The 22,976-nt window shown below is 41.1% G+C and overlaps 1 protein-coding gene across 2 annotated transcripts in view; it reads right to left on the reverse strand.

Annotated features, from left to right (window-relative positions):
- LOC119722456 (allatostatin-A receptor-like) overlaps positions 1-20,723 on the reverse strand; it is a 40,897-nt gene extending 20,174 nt beyond the window's left edge. For both annotated transcript variants that reach the window (XM_038192584.1, XM_038192583.1), the window contains exon 1: positions 20,126-20,723. The gene's annotated coding sequence lies outside the window, so the exon portion shown is untranslated. The remainder of the gene's footprint in view (positions 1-20,125) is intronic.
- Positions 20,724-22,976: the final 2,253 nt, after the last annotated feature.

Below are 22,976 nucleotides of genomic sequence, written 5' to 3' on the forward strand. Positions count from 1 at the left end.
AATATAAACAAAGTAATATGAGCATTTCTCTTGCAAACTTAACGACAGGTTATATTCGACCGCATCTTTGCAATGGACTTCATCAAATCTTGAAGTCAAATCTTGAATATCATTCAATCAGACAATTATTAATTGATCACAACAACATTTGTGGACACTGTGACCAAGTTCCTTGCCTTATTTAATTTCTGTACTGTGTTAAGTAAGTTGTAAGACATCCTTTACGTTGTGAAAAGGGCTGCAGTTAGGATTGGAATCATTTGCCTGGCTATCAGTCATCATGGCAAGACCTCAGTTTAATGCTCAAGGGCAAATGATTCCAATCCCAAACCACATCAGCCTTTTTTTCACAACATGCAGGATTTTACACAGCTTAAATAACACAGCACTGAAATTGATCACAGTGCCCAAAATGTTGTGATCAATTGACCAATGTGCAGTGATGCGTGACTGAAATTAAATGAAACTCATAGGGGTTGAGGCCAAGGCTTAGGAGTATCTGCACAACCAAACAGTTTAAAATTGATCTCATGGTGTTGTAGTTATTCTAAAAACAGTGAGACGGACACTTTTTTGAGACATACTGTGTAAACAGTAAGGAAGTTGAGACCGAATCATGCATCAGTTTAATTCTCCTTGATAAAACACTCCTTGGATCATTTCCAAACTAAATACCATTTCGAAATATCGAGTGAAACCCAGCGTACAAACGATCGACACCACGTCAAATACAGCCAACTGAGGCTTCGTAATGTACACAGGAACTTAAACCGGCATTCGGTACACAGAAGCCCCAGCAAGTCTCAACCGCGTTTTGGAAAAAACACCATGCCCGCGTTTTCCCCTTCTCGGCTTTCTAACTTCGGCCCCTACTTTCCTTAACGCCTCATCGGCATGCAGCCGGTAGCGCAACCCCTTGCCTCAATTGGTTTGCAAGGAATCCGATTTCATCGCGGAGGAAATTGTCCCTGAGTGACACGCGATACTCGAACGGAGGAAAGCACGCAGACGGCGCAGGAGCGATGGGCGTATGTGGAGGAAGTTTCCCCCAGACTATTTTAGTGCCATCTGGTCGGACGTGTGACCAACACGATGATACAGGTACAGAGAGGAAGCGAGTTGCTTTTTTTTGGTACCGAATCGAGGTCATCCCGAAAGGTTTGAGCCGAACTTGCGCTCTTGAAAGTTCCAGGTCAGATCCTACTTGGAATCCAGGTCCAAGTTGACGTGACTCCTTCCCGGTTGAGAATGACACGTCTTCGAGGCATTACCAGGAAAATAGTCATTTTTACATGAAAACAAGTGCGAGTGCATTATAAGCTCTGGTCGCCTTTCATGAAAATCTTGCATGAAATGATTGTTCGTACATGCCCGGACCGCCGTCGGGGCCCATGCGAAAATCAAACGCTGAAAATTGACCAAAATTATCACCCTAAGTTTCCATAAAATAGCACGCTATATATACACTCAACCAAAACAGAAAGTCTCCTCTAATGCTTTTTTGTCTAACTCACAAACTACTAGGCACATCTTGCTCAAATTATGACTGATAAGTACAGAAATTCCTTTTCCAGCCGTTATCTTTGTTTGGCCCAAAACAGTGATAATGTGAACAAAATTATGTAATTCTGTGGTTTTGACCATTTTTATGTAAATGTCTGTCATTTCTAAATTTAGGCTAAAGTTTCAATGCCATTTTCACCATTTGCCACCAAGACCTTGTTGTTGAGGAATATCTTAAAGCAATCTCAACATTTAAGGAATATTTTTAAGAAATCTGCATCTGAAAAAAAAAAGTAAACTTTTTGGGGGCCACCCCGTTTGTTGGATGTAATGCATTATTATCATGGTACAAAACAGGGACTACATTCTCCGTCTGTGCGCGACAATAACGTGGATGCAAAATTCATTACGAACTTTTCTTCAGCCCTGCAACTTAAACGCGAATTCCTCTGCAACGGCGCTTTAATTTCGGGTAACTTTCGGTCATGCAAGTTGATATACGTCATAGTAATAACAGTGGACATTTTAGAGTGCGCCTCGTCAGTCGGATTTGACACTCCTGGCGCAATTGTGTGACATGCAAAATTGCGCTGTTGGCAAAAACATGAGGCTGCATAACAAAAGACAACTGAAGAAATAAAGATTGGTAATTTGTTGTCTGAAAAACAATGACAGGTACATAAATAGTTCTTTATTAGCTAGGTAAATGGCCGTGGCAGATTGCCACTTATGGTACGATGGTTGTGCCCAACACACGTGTGATGGGATTGATGGCCTGACTTGATGCTGTTCGGCAAACGAAATATATTGACCTGACAATTTTTTAAGGGTGAAAAGACACTCACCGGCAGATTGATTTTTGGCTGTTTCTGCCAAAACAGCCTTTGTATCCGTCATTCTGGCTTGTTTTTTTTTCTCCTGGATTGTTATACACTTGTTGGGGGAAGGTGGTCATATAATGTAACTTCGATTGGTAGGCTTATTGAAATGGGGCGTCTCTCGGCGGGGATTGTCGTTTGAAGCTTAATGCCCTTTACGCTAAGTTCAACGATTTCGATCTTCGAACCATCTTGTCTTTGTGATCTGAAAAGGGCATTTATATTCTAGGGGCCATCCTCCTGCATGACTGATGTTCTGTATTAAATTATTCATCGATATGATCCCTGCAGTCGATACAGCTTTAAGGATGAAAGTGAATTTTTTTTCCAAAAAGCCCCCGGCCCCCTAAGGAAAAGAAAACATGACCTTTCGTGTTGATATGGATGGCTTCAAATAAAAAGATTAATGTCTTAGAATGTCAAGAGTTCAAAAAAATGAATCGGCCACTAAAGTATGCTTGGCCGAGTTGCCCTCAAAGCAAGCGGGTAACTTCTCCCCGTTTTACCACCTGCAGCTGCAGGGCCCAATTTCATAGCGCTGCTTAACAGTTAGCAGGAAAGTTGTGCTTAGCATAGTAGAAAATTGTGCCAACCTTTAAGCACCGTTTCATGGCGTGGATGTGCTAACAGAATTGCGCGCATGGATATTTCTACAGGGTGAGAAAAAAAGGCAACCCAAATGGTGTCCTCTATTTAAAAAAAGTTGTCCACTTGATTTCAGTAAAAATGAAAAAAGAAAGAAAGTCGTTTCCTGAAAATGATATCAGAATAATCCCACAAATCTCCGGGGTAGCCAAGTAGCAGGCAGGACAAGACTATAAACGCTTGACATTATTATCATTATGACATTATTATGTTATTTTAACATTGGAAGCAGCAGGTTTTTAAATAAAATGTTATGGAATGTGCTAGTTATCATGGTTACGAGAGTGTTCTGATGTGTTTTTTGACATGTGAATAGTTTTCGTTTCGCTGAAATGTCACTTACCTTTATTGTGATCCGTGGACAAAATTAATAAACTGTGTTTGTGTTAAAAATTCCATAATTGTAAAAGTACGTGAGTGATTTCAGTGATTCTTTAACGAAAAGACAGCTTATTAATTTGGCTTTCATATCCTAGATCTTGAACGCGCTACATGCAAAACTTCTACTAAAAAAATCTTCTGGGCCAAAGCGTGCTTTTGCTGCGCTTACTGCTTCAAACACTCTCCGTGAAATAGACGGAGGCTCTGTTAGCAGAAAGTCGCGTGCTTAGCAACGCCAAGGAATTGGGGCCTGCTGGCATGTTCCATGGAATCCAACTTGTAAAAAAATGTCTTCTTGGCGATAAGATCAAGACAGGACTTTGCCCGTATCGCTCGCGGGTAAATGTCAACGTGGGTGCCATAAAGCGCGTGTGACTAGCATAAGGAAATTATAAAGCGTTTTGTCAATATATGTCTTTTCGGGCGGCAGCATCAAACTCGCGGCGCGTGTACAAATATATAGGTGGAGTTTCACATCAGGCCGTGGTTCAGATAAACGCAGAGTATCAGACACTGTCCAACGGAGCGTTATTTTGCAACCGTGCCAATTGTGAACTGTTTCTTTTTTCGAGAACAGGAAACGCGGGTTCCCGCGCACGCAGATGGTCGCCATGGCGACTGACTTTTGGCGGGAAGGCGCGACAAAAGGCTTGCCGCGTGTTCTTTCACGGTTGACCGTACGGGTTAATTATGTAATTTTTTTATGACAAGTGGGGGAATAATGGACGTCGTTGCAACAGCTTCCTGGCCGTTTGGATATTGACTCGGTTTTTAGTTCTGGTCGACTGGTTGCCACTGTCGTGCACGGCCACAATAGAATGTTTATCTTGACGTCCATTATGTTGGCCCAGACGTAATTAGAATCGGACTCAAAAAATGAGCACATCATTGAGTAGAATGATAAACTTCACTTTCAGTGATGCATGCGGACCAAGCAATAATTAGATGTTGTTGGGCACTATCGCTGGATCTGCGCGATCGGTCGATCGCGCCGCTCTATCGGTCGATCGCGCTGCCATCAGTCGATCAAATGTTCTTTCTAATACACGGCTCTTGAGGATTGTTTTGAAAAAGGGAAGTAAAGTCTGAGCTTTTCTACGGAATCGACCATTCCTGCGCGATTGAGTGATAGCGCTGATCCACCAATCGCGCCCAACATATAATAATGCGATCTTCTCCCACAATGCACTGCGGGTAAAAACACGATTAAGTGCGCCACCAGCGGCAGCTCACCCTTAGGCTGCATCCGAATCTGTTGTCTAGAGCTAGGTCTAGGTCTTCGCTCCATTAGAAATACGCGGAGACGCGCTGACAATAGACGTAGCCGTAGCTCTGGAAGCCCGTTTCGGACACGGCCTTACATAGATTACTCTTCCCTTCAAAACAACATCCCTAATTAAAGCATAATCCTTTCACAGGTCTTTTCATATAGCAGCGTATTGTTCTTGTCATATAACACCGTATTGTCCACAGAAAGTTTAATATCCTCTAATTTTCTCCAGCTAATCTCAAGGGTAATTTCCATCCACGATTGCTCGCAATTGAATAAGCGGTTACATGGAATAAAACCGCCGGACCGCACCGCGCACATACCTCGCGGGAGCGTAGCTCTCACGTAATTACATTTTCTCTTCTAATTCTCTGCGGAACTTCGAAAAAGGCCTTTCTTAAGTAACTATACACCTCAATTGATGGAAACTAAAGAAAAACAAAATCGCCAGACGTGAAAGACAAATATCGTGCCAAAATTTTTCTCTCACTTCGGAAAATCTTAAATACATGTTGACAAGTGGAACTCGGTGAACTCGTACAAAGATGAAAAGTTATTTATGAAATAATTTTGTTTAGGTCATTGGGTGAAAACCGAAAAATCAACAGGAGACTAAAATTTCTTTACAGATACATTTTTTTAAAATAAACTTGAAGGACTCATTAGCATTTCCAAAAAAATATTATTAAGGACTGCATTCAAGTCAGCCCGACTAATCTAGAACCCATCGGGTGTAGGTAGGTAAATCTTCGCGTCGATATACATTCTCGTTCACACGCAAGTACACAATGTGAAAACAAACGTGAACAAACAAGGAGACCTAGGAACGAAAATGACGGATGTGAAAGGTCGTAAGTAAAATTCGGTGTTTTTTTTTACCCATATCCAAATTGGGTATGTCCAAGTGATTTCTCATATTTTTTTTTCGTGAGGTATACCAAGATAAAACTGGAGTGATTACGGTCTTTTGTCAAAAGTTATGGCAAGAAAAAAAAATGACAACCTACACGAAGTGTAAATTGTCCATAAGCGGGCCGCGCGAGGTTCCGGAAGCTCGCCGCGTGACTTTTTACTTCCAGGGTGCAGATCTGTAAATAGGCCCAGAATTGCCTACACGAGCCAAATCACAATGTGTATGCTCTCAAATTCTCAGGAAATAGAGCATTTTGAGGGCCGTGAACTTGAATAAAGATTTGTAAAAACAGAAGAAGTGGAAGCCGTGCAGAGGACTGCGAGCTCGTATTTCGGTGAAATTTGGATGAAATTAAGCCCTAAAATGGCTCTAGCAATGGAGCGTAGGCGTTCATTTTCAATATGGCGATGGGCTTCAGGACTGCTTTTAGGAGTGATCATCTTTGGATGGAATTTTCTCCCAAAAGTCATCAATTAACCCCCCCCCCCCCCGAAAAAATTTTAACAGACAATAAAGATTATGATATAAGTTTTAATTTGATGGGTGTCACAAACACCTTGGAGAGTTATGAGTATTTTTTTAATATAATTTTTGGAAGTACGCGTAATTACCATTGGGGTGTATGGGCGTCATTTTGCACTCTTCAGGCTCAATGACACTGAGTGAACACATGAAGCATTAGCATAAGATACATCACCGTACCCTCATCCCTTCATATCTGACAATGTTCCTGGACCATTTCCCCCGCTAACGACCTATAAATATGGAGCATCCCTCAGCATGATGGAGGATCGGACTCGATCTTGATCCAAGACTTCTGGGTTAATTAAAACACTTTGTGTGATAAACGAGTCAAATCCGGTTCTAACTTGAACAAAAAAGAAGAATTTAACATTGCCGCAAAACCACACGTATGAAGAGGATATGCCGTGTGTACGACAACGCTGTGTATTTGGTTCCACAAGTGCTCTCCAGGGAGGTGATGGGAAAGGCAATTTGAAAGGAGAACATCTTAAAGAGCCAGATCCTCGCGCAGGTCACTGTCCACGGTGTCACATCGTCCCGGAGATCGCTCCTTACGATTATAAATCGAGATGTGGGCCTGAAATCTAAAAAGGCAAACCGATCGAAGACGACGATAGGTTGCGTTCAGAACTTACACGTCTAGTTTGTTTTAAAGTGCTTGCCCGGAGGCTCTTTTTTAAGTATAGGTTGAAACAGAGGTGAAAACTGGCAATTAGCTTTGAACTCTTGTTCGAGTAGTTACGTAATAGCGTTGCGAACCACATTAGAATGACGGGGACACTATTTGTTTCGAGAGCAGTGCAAAATGGCGGTTCGGCACATCGTAATTTCACGTTTTTATCAGAATCCGAGTCTATTTCTCCACAGTCCTTTTCCGGGTCAAAAATGACACTTTTCTGTTTAAGATGGCACATTTCCAGGTCAAAAATGACATATCATTTTGATCCAGAAAGGGGTCATTTTTGACCCGGAAAAGGACTGTGCAGATATAGACTCAGATCGGGGTCAATCTGACCCAGGAGTTTTTCGATAGAGAGAACGTGCCGTTCATGTAAAAATTGCAGGCAGAGGAGTTGTTTTCCTCGTTTAAAAAAAATGTGACGCCATGGATGCCTTTGCGCGCACGCACGGGCGCGCTATCAACACTGTACATCAAGCCCGACATGAATTATGGGTAAACCATTCAATAAATGACCGGTGTAAAAAAAATAGAAAAACTAAAAGTGAGTTGGGTCTACTAATGATTTGTCTTAATGGAGTCCCGCGTTTGCCCGGGGTGGCCCAATCTTTGCTATACTGTCACCCTTTGCAAGATCCATACGCCTCGAGGGTATCTCAAGTAACTTGATTGATTTTTTCTTCAGGGTTTGCCACGGCACTCGTAAGAAGCACGTTGCGCACGGATAACGTCCAAGCATTGAGCTGTATACCTTTTTAAAATAGCGCTGTGCATCGGAACCACGTACTCAAGTACCCGACCGCTGATGACAGGAACAGGTTCCAGATGATGGGATCGGGTACCCGTAACCAACTTTGCAAATTATTAAGTAACTTCTCCGACACTAAAAAGTGAATGTTTTGAATGCCATTTGTGGCCAATTTTCAAAATGAAAAAGCAGGCTACGTGGAAAACCAAAACAGATTTCACGTTTAAGTGCATTCTAACGCGCGATATGTTGATTGCGAAAGTTGCAGTTTTCACCGTAAAACTGTAAAGCCCTTCAGACAACTTCCGGGATTTGAAGTTTAGGGTTGGGTTTCATTTACGGGTTGCGGGATACCCGTGTTGTAATTAGGGTACTACCCGTAAACGCACACGACTATTTTGAAAGCCTACTTCCGGCAACAAACCCCCGTGGCGCTAAGGTGACTTTTTGGAACATCGGGTGGATAGGTCCATGGCCATATAGCCGACACCGCATGCTTAGTGCCTAATCGTAAAACATTATTGACCAACACGCTAACAAGACAAGACTCATTCAGACAATATGCAAGTATAATTTGGCTCTTTACAATTTTTATCGCCATGCAGAAAGGAAAAGAATTCGATTTGTTGTTGTAGACTTGACCGAGAGTGGCCCCTGTTGTTTCAACTTCACGGGAGGAAGTAGCCCTCAAGCGGGTGTCAACTGCGTAGTGTCATAAGCAAATAAGAAGTTGGAAGCGTTGCTCAAGACGTACCTTCCAAGACATATTGCGAACTCGAACACACAAAGAAATGTCGGTAGTTATAGAAAAGGAATAAAGAAAAGAATCACAAAAGCATTCTTGATTTGAAGTTAACAGTTTTTTACAGTTGAAACTGTCGGAAATTGATACCGGAATATCTATTCTCAATCAGTGTTAGATGATGTTCGCCCCCTCGTTTCGAATTCCAAAACATCTGGGGAAAACTTGCAGGATTTTTTTTACATCCTAATCTCATCGCTCGTCGACAAAAACAATTTCTGGCCCCGGGCGAAGTAATTTTCGTCCTACGGTTCGATACTGCCAAAAATGAAGGCTCATATTACCAAAAAACGATAACTGCTGAAAGGCTCAGAGGAATTTTTACTCGTCAGCTATAGAACAGAGAGGTGCTATGTGTCAGAAAGCCTCCACACTGTTTTAATTACGTCCGGTCGCTGACTACTTTTTAGAGGAGAAAAACGACTTCAACAAGTGTGAGCTACGGCCCCTCGAAAGGGCTAGAAGGCTCTTGTCATGCCATGGTCCGCACGGCCCTCCTTGCGCGCCAAACGCGAGCCTAATATCAATTTGCAGGTAAAGGAGCGAACAGAAAAGGTTTTTAATCATTCAGTAGTGAGACAAGTGTTCTACTCCTTAAGATAAGGACTGATTGGTCGTTGTCTGAATATTCAATGAAGGCAGTCGGGATCAAAGTGTAGAACTTAGGTATAAAGCGACTTTCATTGCAGGGTTCTGTACTTTTTGCTGGACACGTATAATGAGAGCTAACTGTCCTCTGAGTGACTGAGGGGCTGAGTGACCGAGTGACTAGGTGACTGACTGGCTGGCGTCACTCAACTGGGCACGTAAAGCCAATTTTGTTCCCGGCAAAAAGGTCGTAAGGATTTAACATGCCGCTTAAGCGTACGTTTAACGCCGGCCTCAGGTTGACCTTGCGACGACACAGATCAGTCGGTGACTGACTTTGCAGGATCAAGCTGGGCCTGAGCTACGACCGTTGGGTACAAACTAGTCGCCGATTCTGTGCGACCTGAGTGTAACTGCGACGATATAAAGACGCTCGGCATCAGTTAGCGCTAAAAAAATCAACAGTCGCAAGAGTAGAAATATTTCAACTTCTGCGACGTATTCCGCGACAATCACACGATTTCTCAGTTTTGTGACCTGAGCATATTTTTGTGTGCTTGATGCCGACGGTTCCATCTTGGCGCAAGCAAATCGTGGGTCGACCTGAGGCCGGCTAAAAACTTTGCGAGTTCCCGGTAAAAAGTCGTTAGCATAACAATTGAAATAACTTCACAATTAAGTAATACTTGTAATACAAAAATGCACAATATTATTTATTAACGAATTTTATCAGTCAAAATTTCAACTGTATATACGCTTTTATATTTAGGAGTGGGAGCACAAAACCTTCCAACTCGATTATCACCAAAAGTGTTTTGTTTTGCGTGCCTGGGCTGCTTACGACCTTTTCCTTGTCACACGACGTCTTCTGCTTTGCCTCTTGCAAGAGGCAAAGCAAAAGCTCGAAGGGTAAAAGCTGAGTATAGCGGTGATCCGTGAAGGATTACCATTTCACCGGCTGCACAGTCCCGGATCATGGACTACTTAAAAGCCCAAAAACCAACCCATCATCTCCTCGGTAAATATGAATAAATCCAATTTGTCAACATCCATTCAAAAGCTTTTAGGTCATCTCAAGCCACAGTTGATTTAGAACCCAAACGATCGGCGCCTTTGCATTTACCAAAAAAAATTCCCCAAAGTAAATAATAACGCACAAGCAATAATGGTTCATCGCATGTTGACGAATGAATTAATTCTGCAAACAATAATGATCCATCGATGGCCATCTCTGGCTCGTTTCTTCTTCATCTCCCACCAAGCTCATCTCTTCCAGGCAATTAAAATGGAAAAATTTCAATATTGGCGCAGTTACCAAGGTAACGCCCATTGTCAATGGCAAGCAAAAAGGTGGCAGTGACAGGCCGAGCCACGCTGCGAGATGGGACTAAAAATGCGTAATTGATGACTGCATTAAGTCGAGCTGAGAGCAACTTCCGCCAGGCGGGAAGCTGGGGGACCAATTTCTAGAGTGAAAAATAATGAAAGGCAGATTTTTCCCCCCTCTTATGAATTTTGTTGATGGTCTGTTCTAAACTAAAGTGCATGACTGCAGGTGTATGAAAGACAGACAATCACTTGAAGTTGACAGGGGGTTTGGGAGGCTAGATTAAACTTTGATTGGTTTCGAGGCTGCTACTACGTGCATCAATGAATGACGGCTCTGTGGTAAATAATGCAAGGTGGGGACTAGCCGTTGCAAAACAGTTGAAAAACAAAGTGCACAAGACTTTAATAGCAAAGCAAGGTCGAGTTACCTACAGAACCTTGAAAACACATTAAAAGGATTATGTGGCCTAATCATAGTGCAGTTACCCGTGTGAAGAAGTATATTATTTTTGGTTTAAACATTTAGAGATAATACATGTCTACTGCGCATGCGTGACCCATTTGCACGCCCTTACCGTTTTACGGACCACGGTTACATTTCGTGCATTATTTGTGACGAGAATACATTCCGCACGTCATACAGCAGTTATTTTTTGCATAACATCACTCTGAAACCCTTAACATAAAACCATGAATATGCCACCATACAGTAGAGTATTAAAATATTTGCAATTAGTGAGTTCAGATAAAAATATCTACTTGAGAATGTGAGGTGTTGTAGTTCCAACTGGAATGCAGTTGCAAACATTGTACAAAAAAAAATGTCGTAAGATTTGACGAGAAAACATTCACAATTATTTCCAAACGGCTAAAGGGGCAACTGTGTGCAATGGCAAATTGTAGAAATATATCCATATTTTTGCCACGGGTAGAAAATTAAGGTGACTTGGAGTTTGCACGACGAAAACGCAAACAATACGCACGAGTTTGAATGCCATAGCAATTACATTTTTAAACACCAAGGTAACCTCGTGGCCAGGGCCTTCTTTATTAACAGTATAGGCCCTGGAGTGGGAACTCCTTACTCGTGCTCTGATTGGACAGTGACAATACAGTATAAGCATACGTTCCATAGTATTAGCATAAAACAATGCAAACATCCGTATTCAACAAATTGGCATTTGTCTCTTTAATATTATTAACCCCTTTCGAGTATGCAGACGCGATCTCAACTAGTCACCGCGCATAAATGTCCCTAAAACATATTTTACTTTTATCAAATTCGACTCATTTACATACCGACGAACAGTCAGCAACATGACATAGCCTTGCACAGGGCATGAATTTTCCAATCACGCTATTAAATCTAGTACACCAAAGAGACTATGCTGTGAATGTGACGAAGATGTGAATGTTAGTATTTCTGTTACACTCCAACTGTGCCACTGCGCCAACTATGGCTCATCCACAGTTGGGTAGTCCTAACTATAGTTTGACCAAACAGTTGGGCATGTATAACATAGCCAAACTATAGTTGGGAGTGCCCAACTATTGTATGAGTCATAGTTGGCACAGTTGCGGAACATTACCACCAGACTATTATGTGCGCCTAGAACACATCGCCTTCACGGAGCCTAATTTGCATACGTATCCAACATTTTGGATACGCAATACGATCCAATACCAGGGTAAGAGAACAGTTTTAGTGGTGGTAGCGTACTGCTCGACACCCTGGAAACGACGTTGCTTTCAAGACCGAAAGACCTCAATTAGCAGAATGACTATAATAACTGCTACAAGGATGCACTCTTTCGCGCACTCTTCCCCTGGAAACTAGACTATGTACGAGACACTCAGCTTACAACAAATTGAAACTCAATCAACAAAATTGAAACTCTATCAGAACTCAAACAAAGAAGCATATTTTGCTCTCTCGACCGAACTAGATAATAACATTCCCAAGACGCCAACACCGAAGGACACTTTTTCTTTCGGAGTACCGCTGAAAACTAACTCTAATCGAATTAAATCTACGGAAAAGTACAGCAATCATAGAAGACCTATGAAACCTAAAGAAGTCAACAAAGCAGACGGCCTTGCAACTCGCCGGAAAGAAGGAGACAGTTCGCAGTTTTTTACCAAATAAAATCTAGCTTCGTGTTGAAAATGTCCTCCCTTGATAATTCAATATACCCAGTTGGCATGGGCAATGTGGACGTCCACACCGTCTTTAGCAAGAACGTTTTGAAAATCCCTGGAACTTTTGAAGGTAACCAATGAAGTTCCGGATGACGTCACCACAAATCACACTTTGAAATAAATCGACACAAGCGATATCGGATGGCTTGGCCGAATCGAATTGGAAGCGCGCAGCTTTGAATTGCGGAGAAACTCTGCCATTTTGATTTGTCCAATGTAATATTCCAGCACCTTATCCAAAATAAATTAAAAATGGCAACACATATAATAAAATTCCACTTCTTTTTTTACCAATGTTGTCCGATTTTGGATAATTTGTTTAAGAATTCGCATGGTCTACAGGATACCTGAACTAAACTTTCAGTAGTTGTTATGATAATGTTGGTGGTGGGGACGGGAATTTACCGGTAAATATAATTGTAAAACTGTTCAATCATTGGAAATTCGAGGGGAGGGTGGGACTCAGCTCGACAACATCTGAAACTAGATGGCGCCGTTCAAGGTAGTATCTTTTACGCAAATAGGTACAAATGTTTTGTGCCCCTTCAAATAAACATAGACAAATTAGTTTTAACTTTTGGATTTGAAATGCATGAAAATTGATTTTTGTTTGTGCTGGCGATAGACATGGCAATAAAAAACCCACATGTTTTTTATTCACAATATGAATAAAAAATCAATTCACATTTTTCACGTGGCAATGATTTCAGTATTAAATGGTTCACACGACGCCACAGCTGTTTAGCCAATGTCATTGTGGGATACAAAGCGGTGTTCGTTAGAGTAATGCCACCAAAAATTCGTCACCATCCTATATTGAAAAATCCTACGCTGTCTGTTCGACGTCTGTCTGTCTGGCTGTCGTGCTGTCTGTCTGTCTGTCTGTTGTCTGTGTGTCAAGGTTTTTTTTGTATAAGGTCTAAGGAGTGTGCAGAAAATGCAATGGTTAACGGATGTATGCAGGTCCTATGCTCCGATTTCACTGTCCCCTGAAGTCACGGTTGCGCGTGAAAAAAATGATTTATTTGTTTTGTTTTGCTTTTCGGCAAATTTGTTTCTTTGAGACTTTGAATAGTCAAACATTACAACATTATCTCTATGAACACACTCTAAAACGTATCACTATCACGCAAAACATAACGGTGATGATGAAAATGTGGCAAAATGGCTTCACCAAGGTTTACTACGCCTACTTGGGGTCAAAGTAAACATGTAATAGTGTATGACTCCATCCAGTTAGCGGGAAAAGCGCGGCATCCCGCTAGTTAACAAAAGAAATGAAACTAAAATATGCCAGGAAGCCGAGAAGCCTTGACGTTGCTGTGAGATAACATGCCTGCGTCAAATACTTTCGTAACACAATTATTGGAAAGAATGTAGTCATTTCTAACCTAAAATACCCGATAACCATCACTATTTTCATGCTTGGAAATAGTTTTTACATGTCGCCTTGTCCACGTTTTGACACCATTTCTTTTATAAAATTTAGAACTAAACTTACGTGCTTGCAAACTGTGATTTTTTTTAATGCAAGATTTGCGTAAATTGTTAACGTTTTTTTCATTGACAAGAGCATGATGTGTGAAGTTTTAATGAAAAAAATAATAATGTTGTGATCTTTAAAACTAAGATTTTAAAAATATATTTAACTGTGACGGTCTTACAAGCAACTAAAATTGTATTGAAATCCCTTAATGCAGGCCCAAACGGACTAAATTCTACTTTGGTACAGCTGATAATATGGTGTAATTTTGGATGGCTGGACGCATTGTACAGGTAGTGGCCGCTTTGACCAGGCTGCCGTGTTAATATCTGAACTTGGTAAAACTGGGTCACATAATGTTCAGCTTTTGTGAGAAAGACACCACTCCAAAAACTGATTTTTGCTTTGTTTGTGTCAGAAACACCGTGTAAATATTGCTGGTAAACTCCGAGATAAAGGCGACACTTGAACCTGCGCGACTTTATAGATGTACCGGACTTTGAACAAGGACTTTGCATGCGGCATAAAGACGACGACACAACTTGATCTTCTTTTTTTTAGGGGGAGCGATATTAATCAGGGTTTACATGTGCCGAAAACGAGAAAGGTAAAGATTAATCGGTGGATATTTTTTTTATTGCCAGCTTTTGTGGCCGACCTTTGATATCTGCCCACATTTTTTTCGCGCAAGTTTATCAACTAACAGTGAACTGCCATTGTACAGCACCATTTCAGGCGTAGACCTTATGTTTGGTATATACTTTAGCGGTAAATATGAGTTGAGAATTCTAAACATAACGATTCTTCAAAATGTGGTTTGGTTTTTGGGTTCTCAACATTAAACGAAGTACATGTAGTGATAATGTGTATTTAAGCGCACGTATCCACCAGTATTGGTGCCCAAGGCGCTACATCATTATTACCCTCATTGGGCCAATGAAAGTTCCAAAGACAATCTCAGCATGGGGAGTATACAACTTGGTGCTGCCTTTTCGGTGCAAAGCAGCTACAATCAATAACAGTCACTCACAGCAATGAGTGACAAAGTGCCTTGCCCAAGGGCACACACACCATACATCAACGTTTTATACCGCAAGACGAAACATAAACGGTTCGCATGCAAACGTGCTTGGGATTCGACTTCTGATCAATTAAGCCTTCAGAATATTAATGGGGGAATTGTTTTCTAGCCTGTTTAAATTATTGTCTCTCCGATTACCTAAAAAAATAATACTCAAATTCAAAGACACGCCTGCCGCTAATCATACACGGTCCCGGCATGTGTGTAAACACAGTGTGTTAAAATGGTACAGCCTTTTTCTTTTGCTTTAAACAAACCAACAGTTTCTGCTTAATCTCCATAATTAAATGCGCCTTACCGTATTTTACCGTAAAAAATATGACAGACATTTTTGTTTTATCTATTTCTATAAAATAAAACTTTTTTTTCTCGTGGGGATGACTTTAAAGGCAATCCATATCATGGTTTCAGTTCGATGAAGCTTTGAGCTTTTTGACCTATAGTCTCAAATTGCAATTTACCTCTATTGCCTTTTTCTTTCTTTTATTACTTTGATGTTAAGTGATACAAGCTGTCTTTCTTTTACTGCAAAGAAAGTACAATATGTCCCCAAAAAGTGTCCGTCTGACTATTTTTGAAATAAGTACAAAACCATGAGGCCAATTTTGAAATTTGTTGATTGTGCAGATACTCCTAAGCCTTGGCCTCAACCTCTATGAGTTTCATTTAATTTCAGTCACGCATCACTACACAATTGTCAATTGATCACAACAACATTTTTGGACGCTGTGACCAAGTTCTTTCCTCATTCAATTTCAGTGCTGTGTTAAGTAAGCTGTGTAAAATCCTTCATGTTGTGAAAAGGGCTGCAAGTGGAATTGGAAACATTTGCCTGGCTATCAGTCATCATGGCAAGACATGAGTTTAATGCTCAAGGGCAAATGATTCCAATCCCAAACCACATCAGCCTTTTTCCCCACAACATGCAGGATTTTACACATCTTACATAACACAGCACTGAAAGTGATTAAGGCATGGAACTTGGTCACAGTGTCCAAACATGCTGTTGTGCTCAATTGACAATTGTGCAGTGATGCGTGACTGAAATTAAATGAAACTCATAGGGGTTGAGGTCAATGCTTGGCAGTATCTACACAACCAGTAGAAATTAAAATTGATCTCCTGGTTTTGTAGTTATTATCAAAACAATCAGACGGACACTTTTTTGGACATGCTGTATAAAAGAAAATAATATCCAAACTCTCTTACATTCATGTTACTCATGATTTGCTGGTTACTACTGGCATTGTGTTCTAAGGTGTAATTTTTCTTGTTCGTTCGTGGAAAAACCTGTACAACAAATAACCGAAGTAATCAATTTTGAGTGACTGTGTAAAAAAACACCACAGTTGTCATATGGGACAAGTCACTTTGAGGCCTACGTAGAATTAAAAATGACACGTGCGTCAATTTCTGTTGGCTTTTACATGTCGCCTTGGGCGCCCGTATCAAAACATTTCTCGGTTGATCCAAACGGAAAAGATATACGGGCTGTGCAAAAGAGGTTTGGACTATTTGAGCAGATGGAGGCCCCGAGAAGTAAAGCCATGCGGGCCGCAAAATAAAAACAACGTGTTTCATGGGCGAGGTAAATGTTAAAGTCTTTTTTCCAAATGACTTTATACACCTTAATGGACACATTTTACTTTCAGCTATATACTGTTTGAGGTTTTGGAAATAACAAAACATTTATACTTGATATTAAGTTAAACGTTTTGCACCACTATTTGGCTCTTATACAAAAATATTTTTCCAAGTTTCAGGCGCCTGCAGGAAAGCTGTGATCTTATCGTATGACTTGCCCGGTTTGGATTGGAACTATATTAAGTTAACTGTTTATTTCATACGCACAGATTGAATTAACACGTGAAGGGGTAAAAACTACTGAGCACAGTAATTAAGTTATACTTATCGACGCGAAATCTTGACACGGGAGAGAATAAGGTCGCGAGGCGCATTGAAATCGATAAGGAATGACATTTACTGTGTGCAAGCTTGAGTAGTGCTGTACGTCGGAACCGGGTACTCGACTTACCCGACCGCTGATGTCTGAGGAACCGGTTCCAGATTATGGGATCGGGTACCCGTGAACCAACTTTACAAATTACTCAGTAACGTCACAGACAATAAAAAAGAAAGGTTTGAATGCCATTTGTGGGCAATTTTCAATATGAAAACCAGGCTACATGGAAAACTAAAACAGATTTCACGTTTATGTGCATTTTAACGAGTGACAAATGATGCTACCGTAAAGCTATAAAGCCCTTCAAACAATTTTCGGGATTTGAATTTTGGGGTTGGGTTTCTAGGGTAGCCGGGAACCCGTATAGCACCCGGTTCCCGCACAACCCGTGAATGTACATTACGACTATGCTTGAGTTCGAACGAACGACGTTTGCCTTTGAAAGAAGTCTATAGAGGGGTTGGCTGCAAATCGCGTGTCCAGTTTTAACACGAAGGAGACTGACTAGTCTTTGAATTCGAAACGATAATACGAAACAAGCTCGACACTCTTAGTTTGTTTGCTGTACATTAAGCCCCACTTGTTTCCCCTTACTATTAAACATCCTCATTTTATTTAGAAGTCAAAAATATCACCTTATTAACCCTACTTTTAATTAGTCTAATTATTGCAGGTATCAGTTTTATGATTAGGACTTGTTTTTATTTTGGAACAGCTTATGGATTTGATTTCATAACTTCTTAAAAGAATATGAATCATGACAAATTTGGAGTTATAGGCAAAGGCATGCATGTTCTTAAACAATTCTTGTCACCTTGGTGAAAACAAGATTATCAACCCTACCGGCATTAGAAGAGTAAGCGCACAGGAGTGTTTTTGATCGGCTGTGACTTTCTGATATTCTGATTCTGATTGGCTACCGAAACGGTGACTCTGATTCTGATTGGCCACAGAAAGTTGCCAGTGGCTCTTCTGATTCCGGGAGGTTTATTTAGTTGTTGGTTGGTACCCTGAAATATTGTTTTCTTATTTTACCTTTTGAATTTCATGTTACCTACAAAACACAATCCGCATAGTGGGCTATGTACACTTTTTTCTTCAATATTTTGAATATAGACAGGGCTACTGCGTCATAGCATTATAGCTTTGGGATTTACAATTAATTCAAGACAGCATGCATCGCAAAAATCAGGCTTTAATGGAGGGGGAAAAAGCTATTTAGACACGGTCCCTATCAGTCCATTATTGCCAGATATGTCGACAGCACTTCAACCCAAGATGATTGACAGGCCAACCATTAATCCAGAGACTATGGCTACCGAGTCATAAAAAAAATAATAACCATGATCATTTTAACGTACAGCCGAGAAAGGATCCCGACTGGAGCAGGCCCCAACTTCGCCTAGTTCCATCGGGAAAGACATCCTTTCCTCGGTTGATTAATTCCGATTGTCTCCATATCATATTTCTGATAATGACATGCATGCTATCGGATATACCTGAGCCGAAAATCTGAATTCCTTTATGGTAATTAGCGTGCTCGCGTTCTCGTTTGTGCCCCTGCTTGATCAACCCAGATGCTTTTACCTTTTGTTAATTTATTTGTCTTTTCGACTAATTGCTGATTGCGACTGAATCAGCAATTATCGAAATTACAGGCATATGGAAAACAAACCCTGGCGTCCTCAATAGAATGACAGGAGTTATAATTACGTTGGAAAGCTGACCGATATCTGTTTGTTATCTTAGCGCTTGCTCTGAAAAATTGACGTCCCAAAAGCAAGCTCGACAATCGCGACTGACATAACCGGGTTGTCACAGGTGGACAAATGGTGTCATGTATACAGTCTACACCTGTTCAGTGGGGAATTAATTTACAAAGTAATGAGAATATTCACATATGGCCTAGATAACTTTGCATCTCCCAAACCCTTTGCCCAATCCAGAAATGTCTCAATTTTTGAAAACCGGTGGACCAGATGTTCTGCTAACAATCGACCCCTCGCACCTTTTAGCACGGGCTTTTGAATCTATTTTAAGGCAGAATGAGTCTTTTTGCACATTAAACAGAGCGTGCGGTGCATGTAACTGCCCCTCGTCCCGTATTGAATTCGAGTCAGCGATGTTCTAGGCGCGTGCCCTCGGGCGCAAATTTTAAATTCGCCAATTCGCCGCGCGACGGTGCATTCATATCGATTGGGTTGATAATGGGGCGTCGACACGGAATACGCATCACGGAGGTGACATCCTGAACGCTTGACTTGGGACCAATTATATTGGATATTACTCTCTTTGAATGAATGGGTTTCGAATGCTGCATGGGTTCTAGGATGTGTCTCGCATTCCCACAGCACAGAGAATCTGAGGAGAATGTTATACATTGTATAGAGTTTCTACTCGATTCACTGACGTAATTTTACAAGCACTGCATATAATAGTCACTGCTTTGGGGTAACTGGCAACGGAAATTGCACATGCTTAATCTGCTGGGATTCGAACCCACGACAACCTGCCGTTACAAGTGCGCCATCTCAGCACTCGGCCACAAGCCATGGAGCTGACAGAGGGCGGTCAACGAGTGGCTAAGATATCTACACTAAGCAGCACGAGGTATTTATGATTTTATGATTTATGAGGTATATTATTACTTGTTTTGTGACACCACTAAGAAACCAGTGGGGAGTGTGGCCTAGTGGTTAGGGTTTGTGGCTCATGATCAGAGGGTCAGGGGTTCGAATCCAGCTGCTGGCCATATGTTGTGTCCCTGGGCAAGCCACCTCACCCCCACTTGCCTCTCTCCACCCAGGAGTATAAATGGGTACCGGCATTAGCTGGGGAGTAACCTGCGATGGACTGGCATCCCATCCACAGGGAGTAGAAATAATCTCAGTCGTTTCATGCCACTGAAACCGGATATAAACGCCGGCCTGATGGGACACATTGGCTCGTGACGGACTTGACTTCACTTAGAAACCAGTGCTTATGAAAATACGTTGGTGGAGACCAAAACCCACAATTAAAATCTACATCTTCCAGACAAGAACATGTCTTTAAAAAAACCAAGACAACAAATGTTGGCGAATCATTGCATGACATAATACTTTGTATACACAATTTTCCGTTTAATAAGAAACTCACCGCAATAGTTGCCAAAACAGGACAGCAATCTCGGCCGTGGATTTTCCCCGCTGCGCTGAGTTCGCTACTTCCACTGCTGCACACGGAGCACAAACTCGGTATAGAATCTATCCAGCATAGGTAGACTCGGAGTACGCCCGCTCCTTAATGGTGTTCCTCCTCCAACCACTGTGAGCGAAACAAGAGTTTTGAATCGACAAGAAAGTCTATATCACTGTCCGATCAGGGCACTCCGTGAAACCGGATGGATTGTTGGGCTGCTCTGTCTAGAAGCAAAGAGTTTACGCAGGTCGGTAACTTAGACCAGGCGTGCCTTAAAATATCACCCTACTCCTCCGATATCTTCTGGACCACTGACACCCCTCCGATATCTTCTAGACCACTGACACTTTTCAAGAGAGGCACTGTATTGCAGAGTCTCTCTTCCTCTACGATCACTCTGTGTGTCGCTTTCGCATCATCAGTTTCCGCCCAATTTCACCGCGCCGGGATCGTCCATTGGTGTGCGCGGGAAGATACGGTAGCGTCACCACTGAAATTAAATGCGAAGCGCAGAAGCTATGAGTAATAAAACAGTACAACAAAAAAACCTGCCACCGCTAGGCACCATAATCTCTAAATGATGCGCTGTAATCGGATAACGGCCAGTTTATCACAAGCAGAGCACTGCGGCTTTTCGGTCTTCGACTCTGCAAACAGCAATCTCGACCTTTGGTCCCATTTAACAATTCGGCAGTCAACAGGTATGCCCCTCCAGTATTTTAGTTCAGCGGTTCACCCCTGCTCGGCTCGTGATGCGGCGCCCCGTTTCCCCACACAGTCACGCCCCTTTCCTGTGTACATTACCTTGACGATAGTCCACGTGTTGACGTAACGGTGTATACCCCACGGAACCCGTTTGGAAATCGACGACGACTTTAATTAAGACTCCGATTTTGTTACTTCGTCATATCGTATACCTAATTCACAAACCACTTTATTGTAGAATGCAAAAATGTACGCGCAAATATCAGAGTGTAATACAAAAACTGGTCAAAACGGAATTGCAATGGGGTGATTTTGTCGTGTTCCTTTCCCTGCTCAAATCCTCTTTGAATGAAGGTATTTAGATATTCCTCTCAGAGGGAGAAATTTGTAGGGGATAAATTTGCACTTAGACGGAAAACAAACGAGCTAAACGATTTCGATTCAGGTGGGAGTAAAAACCAAATTCACGGAAAGAATATTTGCAATTGGAATGGATATCCCAGGCAGTGAAAGGGCAATGAGGACATGCAGTCCACGTCGCGTTCGGAGACCCGACGGGAATCGCACCGGGTTGACCGGGGGACACCGGTGAAGAGGCGTACCGCAGGCAAACAAACCGAATTCAACCTTCCCTCCAAATTCACCAGAGTTTTTGTTTTAAAAAACGTTCATAAGTCGTTTGTTTGCTTCCAAAGCTGCGTGAATTAATCAAATTGGTATTTTAACTGCGATGTATACAGGGTGAATCGAAAAGGAAAGTTACCTGGATTAATATTGAATCTTAAATATTTGTTTAGCTCGTTTGTTTGTTTACTGCCTCCATCCTGTTATTTGTTTTATCTTGTTTGTATAATTAAGTTTGTTTCGTTTTCTGGTCTTTTTTTTCATTTGAGTGTTTATGCTTTTGTGTTTTCCCCTTTCGCGCGTGTTATGTTGTAATTTGTAATGTCGTTTGCGTCGAATAAATAATAATAATAATTCTTATTTATAAAAAAGCAATCAAATCTGATACACCAATGAAGTATGTCTAAAATGAGAATGTTCTTCCCCTTTTCTAAAAAATACTGACATTTATCCATGCTATCGGATGTTTTGCATGTTTTACTAAAGAACCTATTTTTTATAGCTATCCATGGAATGCCCTTGGAAGCTATTGAGCTGAGTGAGAATTACGGATAACACACATGCATTCAAATACAAATGGAATTTTTAATCAGTTGGGTCAAAACTGAAACATTCCTTTTTTACTGTCAGATTTTTTGTTTTGAATATGAGGAACAAGTCGATTTTCCCCCTGAAATATTGATGGCGATTTTGGTCTGTTTTCCTTTGCAAGTTTTCGTTCATTCATGGAGGTGGGAAAACGTCCACGTTTCATTGTCTTTTAATGGTTATTCACCAGTTCGTAAGACGGTAAATGGTCAGTGGTGGACAGCTGAATTTTGTGACCTTTTCATAAAAAAAAAAAATCTGGGAATAAAGTATGCAAATTAAGTAAAATGTTAGTCAATAACATCTACTTATGTCATTTTTATGAAATGGATCAATGCAAAATATTTTTAAAAATATTGTTTTTTCTAATTCGACCACTTTCTGTTTTACTCACCCTGTATTATCAAGATTAAAGCCTAACGCTTTTCCATAAAAAATAACATCTACTTATATGTTATTTTTATGAAATGGATCAGGCCACATATTTAAAAAAAAAAAAAATCTAATTTGGTTACTTTCTTTTTGACTCACCCTGTATTATCAAGATTAAAAACCTAACGCTTTTCCATTGGGATAAGCCGCCTTATGCTTGCAAAATCATAGAGGGTACTAAAGAATTGAGGAAAAAGTTCTTTTGTGGCTAGTGTGTATAGTTTTTAAGTATTTCTCTGTTCCAACTCGTTCGAACTACATGGATATTCTCATCTCTTTGATCACATAAAAAAAATTGCAGACGCAACATAAAGCTTGTCCGCAAACGGCTTCACACGCGCTCCGAAAGGTATGAAGTTATAATTCTAACATTATAGCCCTTCTTCGTAGACACGACAGAAGATATTTTGACAAAATTAATGGACCCAAATGTAGAGCAGAAAGCGCAGTAGCTTAGTAC

The sequence above is a fragment of the Patiria miniata genome, unplaced genomic scaffold (genome assembly GCF_015706575.1).
Source record: "Patiria miniata isolate m_02_andy unplaced genomic scaffold, ASM1570657v1 HiC_scaffold_15, whole genome shotgun sequence".
Lineage (NCBI taxonomy): Eukaryota > Metazoa > Echinodermata > Asteroidea > Valvatida > Asterinidae > Patiria > Patiria miniata.